The sequence below is a fragment of the Scomber scombrus genome, chromosome 14, assembly GCF_963691925.1.
Source record: "Scomber scombrus chromosome 14, fScoSco1.1, whole genome shotgun sequence".
In the NCBI taxonomy this organism is placed as follows: Eukaryota; Metazoa; Chordata; class Actinopteri; order Scombriformes; family Scombridae; genus Scomber; species Scomber scombrus.
Window position 1 is genome coordinate 24206940 of NC_084983.1, and position 7739 is coordinate 24214678.

A 7739-nucleotide genomic window follows, 5' to 3' on the forward strand; every position below is an offset into this window, starting at 1 on the left:
AACAGATCAAATGCAGAGCTACAAGTGAATGTTAGACTTACATTCATCTTATGTAAAACAGCTGCTTATATTGCGCCTTTATCTAAAACATTTTACAATGTTTCTGCAGTTGACCCATTCACACCATGCAGGGTTCTGACACAACCATCAGGAGCAATTAGGGGTTTAGTATCTTACCCAAGAACACTTGGGTTCAAACCACTAACCTTCTTATTATTAGAAGACCCGCTGTACCTCATGAGCCACAACCACAGCTCAAACACACAAACACGACTCCAATGTTGTGTTGTGTCCGCTTGATGTAAATAAGCTACTCTTTGCTAACAGGGTAGCCAAATCAACGTTCTAAGGTTATAACATGTCATGCATGTTGCACCTCCCCCAAATGGCAAATGGATTTAACTAATGCAGGTTTGAGGACAAGGGCCCCCCTTCACTCCAGGGCCCTGGTAAATTTGCCCATGTGAGCTTCCATGCATCCACCTATGAAAACTTTGTTGTATTTGTGTTGTCATATATGTTTATAAATGACTGAAAGACCAAAAATGCATAATTGACTGGTTCAATAACCAGGTGCTAGCATGAAGGGTTAACTCACATTTTTGCATAATGCATAATTACTGTTTATGATGATCAGGTGATACCTCAGGAAGCATGGGAGGGGTATACATTTTAAGTGATTTGGCATTTTACTGGGCCATGTAGGTTTCACGAGCATTTTAATCAATGTTAGAGAAAACTGTAGTCTTCTAGGAAACACAATTTTGGGGAAAAGCTGAATAGGTAATGGCAGAAAAGTACATTTTGGAGTTGGGTGATGTGTGTCACTCCCTATTGGATGTATCTCTTGCTCTGCTACCCCAACCGCTGGTACACTTTTGATTGTGAAGGATCAGACCGCACAGCACACAGCAACTCCTGCCCCCTTGCATTTTGTTCTTTCATCAAAGAGTCTTTCTTTTTTTGGACCTTTCTTTCAGGGCTCTCAGATCGCCTTGTCTTCTCTGTCACACAACTTTCTTCTCTGTCTTTTCAATTTTTCCCCCCTCGGAGAGAACTTTAAAGCCTTTATCTACTTTCTTCAACACTCAGTCACCATCAAAAGACACTCTACGCAGAGAACTGGGACAGAGAAAGATAAAAAGGTGTTTTGTTTTTTGGTTGTTTTAGGGGGAGGACAATCGTTAACTTGTGTTACATTGTTTTTGGTATGTCTATTTAGGATCTAGTGGACTTGGCAGAAATGGAATATATATTTTTAACTAGTGTATAATCACCTGAAACTAAGAAGTGTTCAGCAGGTTGCAATCTGCAATATCAACACTAGATACTGGTACTTTAAATGCCTAAGATGTAGCAATAAGTTGGGTTTTGCTAATGAAGTTATCAATTTGCTGCCATTCATTTTTGTACAGTTTGAAGAAATGATGCACAGTTCACAATTAATTGAAGTGCCATATTAATCAGTGCAAGTGGCATAGCCTATCACATATATGCTCATAACTCAAGAATCCTGATTAAACTCATTGGATATCTCCTGAACATACTTACAAAGAGTTTCATTCAATTTCAATGAAAGAGGGACAAATGGCAGAACTTCCAGTGCAGAGCTGCTGAAATGCTGTTGGCTTTATGATGACGAAACAAGTGTATGATTGGTCTTACTGCTTCTTTAAACAGAATTTGCTCAGCAGGTCATTGCAGCTCACGGCTTTCAGTTGGCTGATTGACCTTCCTTGAGCACAAAAAAGGTTTGAATTTTCACCCAAAGGCTTGACACTCAAAGGATTATATTTTGAACCAATTGAAAATGAGTGAATGTAAAAAAAATATATATATATAGCGCTTGATTAGAATTACTATTACAACAACAATTGCAATATTGTCCTCTATCTGCCCCATGAGTAAAAAATATGCCTGGTAATATGTCAGATTTCTAATAAACAACATTATATGTTCCTGTCCCACAGTTTTAATTCTGACATTTAGGTGGTGTGCTGTGTAGAGTACATTTCTGCATCACATAGTGGATTTTTCAACCCTATCACCCTGGAAAATATTCAAACCTCTGGTGATTCTATTGATAAAATACCATTTTCCTACATGAGGATAAGGAGAGAACATTGCCACCATGGGAGCAGAGCATAATTGGCATACACTCTGACGTACTGCAGCTTCCACACCAATGGTCAATGCTTTCTGTGCTAAATGGGCAAAAGGGTACCCCTGTGCATTCTTTATGTCGAACTGTGGTGACTCTAATGACTTCTGTTACAGTAACAATGCCCATGCCTATATAGTTATAGACTCTAAGCCCATCAGCACAAATTACAGCTCCCTCACTTCCTTGCTTTCCACCTTGTTATTTTATTCTTGGTATGTATACAGACACACATATGCACATGACCACAGAATGATACATTGCTCAAGGTATTAGTGACCTTATAAAACTGCCTATTCTTTCATATTTTTGCATTTATTTTCCACTCCATTAATTGACTGCAGCACCTTTTTTTGTCCTCAATAAACATGTTTCATCATTATCAGAAATAGTACATTTAAATTTCATGCATGAAATCTAATCAATTTCTTCAAATCAAACCATTTCCTTGCAAAAGATATGGTCGAGCCAACTGTATTTAGCAAGTGTATGCACTACCATTCCTTAGTACATTTGTCTTTTTTCATCAGCTCTTTCACCTGACAGTGCACGTTGCAAAGTTCGTCATGTACTGTTTTAACACAGAAATAAAACTATAAGATCCTCTTTGTAATCATGTTTTGAAATAGGAAACTTCATCTGAGGTCTACAAACTTATGGGCTTGTCCTCTGAATTTTTTTTTTTTTTTATCATTAGTTTTATTCAATGGAAATGTATGTTAGTGTTAGTGTTAGTTAAAGACAGCAAGGGTTTAGCATTCATCATCTTGGTGTTTTTTAAAGAGCGTGCTAGGCTAAATTGTTTTTACTATGGTCTTAAAAGTTTGACATTAGAACAACAATTTATCTATGGGAACATGTTATGTTACCTGTCTATCACTCCATTGGAAACTGTGATATGTTTTGTGGTTATTAAGGATGCTTTGGCAGGTAGGCATGTTGAAACTATTTCACGTCCTTTATGTGCTAGAATAAATATATAGAGAGACTGCCTGCTGCAGTTTTATTGAGCATCGCAAGGTTTTATCAATGCTTCTGCAGGGGCTTGTTAAGATTTCATACCCCAGCCGAACGCTCTACCTGGGTGCAGAGTTTTGATATTCATGAAGTCACCATCTTAGAGTGAAATGTTTCATAATGTGGTAAAGATACTATTCGAAAGAGACCGTGGGTTGAGACTGAGAAATAGTGTGGGGGCAGAAAAGGCCAAAAAGATAACTGAAGCCTTTCCCAGTGGTGGTTAACTGGTGTAGTTACCCCAAGCATGCACTGACCTTAACCTTGAATTCATCTTTGCTAAAATTCAATAAAATAAAAGTTTTTTATTGACCCTCTGCTACTACTCATTACTTCCTATAGACCAAAACATGACAGGCCTATTCCTGCTTCTCCCTATTATCCTCTCAGCTACACTGAACGTGATGAACTATGCAGTGGCTGCCACCTCCAATTCATTTTTAAGTGGAAAATTGCAAATTGTTCACACCCAGCATGATTACTGACTACAAGGAAGGGGCAGGCAAAGTTTAAAGTTCAAATAACTGTGACTTGGAAAAGCATTGAAAAATCACGGATAAAATCCTTTGTGCATATTGTGTAAGTAAACTGCAGACTTCACCATGCTAGCACTGACATAACATTCTATCAAATAAAATACAAAGACTCTGCCAATGCATAGATCTGTTCCCCTGACCACAATATCTACAACCATGAAAGAAAACAGTAAACTAGATTTGAACTAACAAGACTTTGGAGCCACCTAAAAAAAAGTAGACCTTGGCGGTGTCTGCCAGGCTCTTTGTATTCAGTCTGGCAGTTGAGTCTACTCCTTTAGTTCACTTTAGAAACTACCACTGCTAAGGTGATAAATCATCATTGTTTCTATCCATCCAGTTAACTGCAACCGTAGCCAGCTGCTTCTAGCACCCAACAATAATGCAAACTACCTCAAAAACCTTTCCTACAACCACTACAGCTTATGGATGGAAGTCTTTCCTGTTTGAGCTTTATCTGATTATTAAACTACTAGCTGACAGTTGTCTATGGCAATCCTTGAACTATGATTTTCTCAATTATTATTATTTTAATTATTTATGTATTTTTATTAACTGCTCATAATCATCCTTCAGACAACAACACCCATTTCACCCCTTGGAAAAAAAATGGTGTCAGTTGGAATGGTCAGGACTATTATGAAAAACATGTTCAGTCCCTAGCATTGGTGGTAAAGTGCAGTCAGGCTGTTTTACATATACATCCGGTTACACATCATCACTGCTGCTGTCCCCTTGAGCAAGGCACAGAATCCTCAAACTGATTTAGTTATGTGCAGCGAACAACCAGCACATAACTCTATGAAAATAGATGAAACATTTGTATGTACAGCATGTGTGTATATTTGAATGATATTATAGAAACAAGAAGATTTTATCTCACTTCTACTTCTTCCCTCTCAAGATTGGTCAGGGTTCTGTTCAAATTGAACCACCACTTAGGCTACATACACAGAATATGGGTAACAGTCTGTGTATCCGTAAAGGCCATCTATCTTATGCAACAGCTTTGCCAGGTTTCAAATGTTTCATTATGTGCATAGTGACTGTTTTTCTCTACCTTCCTTCTCACCCTTCTCACTTTTATCTCTCCCTCAAAATCTCTGCTTGTATCCAGTTAGACACTGTTTGAATGATCACGTTCCCTGGCATGAGAGTGCTATGCAATTAACCTATGAGATTCCTACTGTTGCAACGTGCCTCCTGCCTGCTTCAGTGGTGTCCTCCAGTGGATTAACACTGCCATCTTCTGGCCAAACAAAAACTTGAGTATCACTACAGTGAGAGGAAGATGTGTTGGAGAAAGTGGTTGATATTTTCACCCCTGAAAATTACTTGAGCTGAGGTGTTGCTGCCCAGTCATAAGAAATCAACAGATGACATACATACAAAAATGCACTATCTCTCCCTCTGACTTTCTGTTCTAGATGTCTTTAGAGGCTATTATACTCTGTGGAGGAAATCCGATGGTTCCCTTTTGAACTTAAAACTAAAAACTTGGGGCGGCTGTGTCTCAGGAGGTAGAGTGGTCGTCCATCAATTGGAAGATTGGCGGTTCGATTCCTGGCTCCTCCATTCCATATGTCGGTGTGTCCTTGGGCAAGACACTTAACCCTAAATTGCTCCAGTTGCTGTGCCAACGGTGTATGAATGTGCAGGTTGGCACCCAGCTAAAAGTCTTTGAGGTCTTGTATTTGGGATTTTCTCCCATTATTCACTGCAAAGGTTTCTAGTTCTGCAATATTCTTTAGCTGTCTTGCATGCACAGTTCTTTTAAGTCAGGGGACTGGGACCGTCATTCCAAAACCTTCAGCTAGCGTCTCTTAAAGTAGTCCATGGTAGATTTTAAGGTATGTTTAGGATCATAATCCTGTTGTAGAAACCATCCTCTTTTGAGCCTTAGCTTTTTTTTTTACACAGTGTGATGTTTGCTTCCAGAATTTGCTGGTATTTAGTGGAATCCATTCTTCTCTCCACCCGTGCAATGTTTCTCGTGCCGATGGCTGCTAAACCATGATAGATCCATCTCCATGCTCATTAGTTGGTAAGGTGTTCTAAGTACTCCTCATTTTTCTCCAAACCTTTGGTGATTGTGGCTAAAGAGTTGTATTTTAACTTCATGGTAACGCTTTAGATTACAGTCCTCAATTTACAGCGTAATTGCTCCGGATTTTCAGTGTAATATTTTGCACTAATGATCTATAAGTATTGCACTCACCAGTATATAGATGATGTAGATGATGTAGATGTGTAGTTATGGAATAAAGGGGGTAACAATTTGGGAGCATAAAAAGAAGACCTACTGTCAATTTACAACAATATGTAATTACATTCAATGTAATACAGTATAACGCTAGTTGTTGCAAGCTTGTCCCACCCACAAACTGTAAAAAAGAAAAAAAAGGAAAGGAAAAAAAAGGACTTGGCTACTGTGATATTACCCATTGGTTTATGGACTCCCGATTGGAAACTTCGAACTTCGGTATTTTGACTGTCTTTATTTGAGTTTTTTGGAGCCAGAAATAACCATATTTGAACAAGATGGTGGAGCTGACCCTAACACAAGCATTCGTTAGCATGGTGCATTTACAGTCTATGGTTCAATTGAGATATTGCTAATGCTAATACTAATTTTCACCACGCCTTTGTTTTAAGCCTATTGAAAAACAGGCTAATGACAAGATGCACTAACCAGAAAAACTGAACAGCTGACTCCTTAGAGGGGTCTTTAAGTAAGAACAAGAATTCATACATCATACCTGTCAGAAAACCAGATATCTCAGTCTATAAATTACAGTAGAGAGATTTACATTAACAGTTTTTCTCTATAGGGTCAACATATAGCCAAGATGGACCAACTTCTTTCCTCTCATATGAACTTCAGTTCTATCATCTTCACCAGGAGTGGACAGGATGATACAAGGAAGAACAAAATGAGGAAGCAATGCAAGAAAAACAAAGAAATCATATGTTCCTTAAACTTATAATTTATTTTGAAATTAGAACTATGTTAAATAAAGTTTTAAGTTAAGGAGTTTTTAATTTGATACAAGACTTATAATGCAGGCTACCCTGGAGATTACATTTAGTGCATCATGTACCGTATAACTGAATGTAACAAGGGGGAAACTCATACTCTGTACTTACCCTTTAACTAAATGTAAGAAAACAGGCAACTAACAGTGCTTTGATTACAGCGCACATACCCCGTCCTTACCCTGGCTGCAACTAAATGTAACCGGGGGGTGAAGAGATCTTATCTTGACCTCCACAGTTCCCCTGAACTGCCATCTCTTAATCACATTTGGCACAGTGGAAACTGCTAGCTGACAAGGCTTTGCTGTCTTCTTGTAGCTTTTCCTTGCAAGCTGGGCATTAATAAATTTCATTTTCAGAGTCTTACACAGCTTCTTGGAGGAACCCATAGTTGCTAAGTGTTTGCAATAGGTCTGAAGAGTCAGAGTATTTGTAAAGCTTTGAATTTGGCCCCGGCTGACATTTTCCAATGACAATTGTTGACATGACTCAGGGCTAACAAGCTGATTAAAGTTTGAGTCTTTGAAAAAGAATCTGAGACTTCAAATCTTTTAGAATGTTCAAACTTTTTCACACGCCATAATTATTTATTTATTTGTTATGACATAAAAGTAACTATGCATCAGCGTTTGCTGAAAATATAGTTTTTTCTGTATTTGACTGTGTCTACATCTTTTCAGTATAAAAGGGATTCTCAAACTTTTGCAAAAAATGTAAATATTCCTTAATTTAGAAAAAAAAAAAAAAAAAACACACAAAAAACAGGTTTGACAGCACAAGTTGGTTTCTGAAAATGAGTTAAACTGCATATCAATTCAGGTTAATAAATCAGCTCCACTTCTTTCTCCCTTTTTTGTGGCTGCAGGAAAGACAACTCCCCATGTTGCATGTCAGATTCAGGGTGTCTGCTTCAAAACAAGTTGAAAGTCTCAGCTTAAAGGTAGACCAGAATGTACTGTACTGTATTTTATTGTCGCTTTAAATACTTT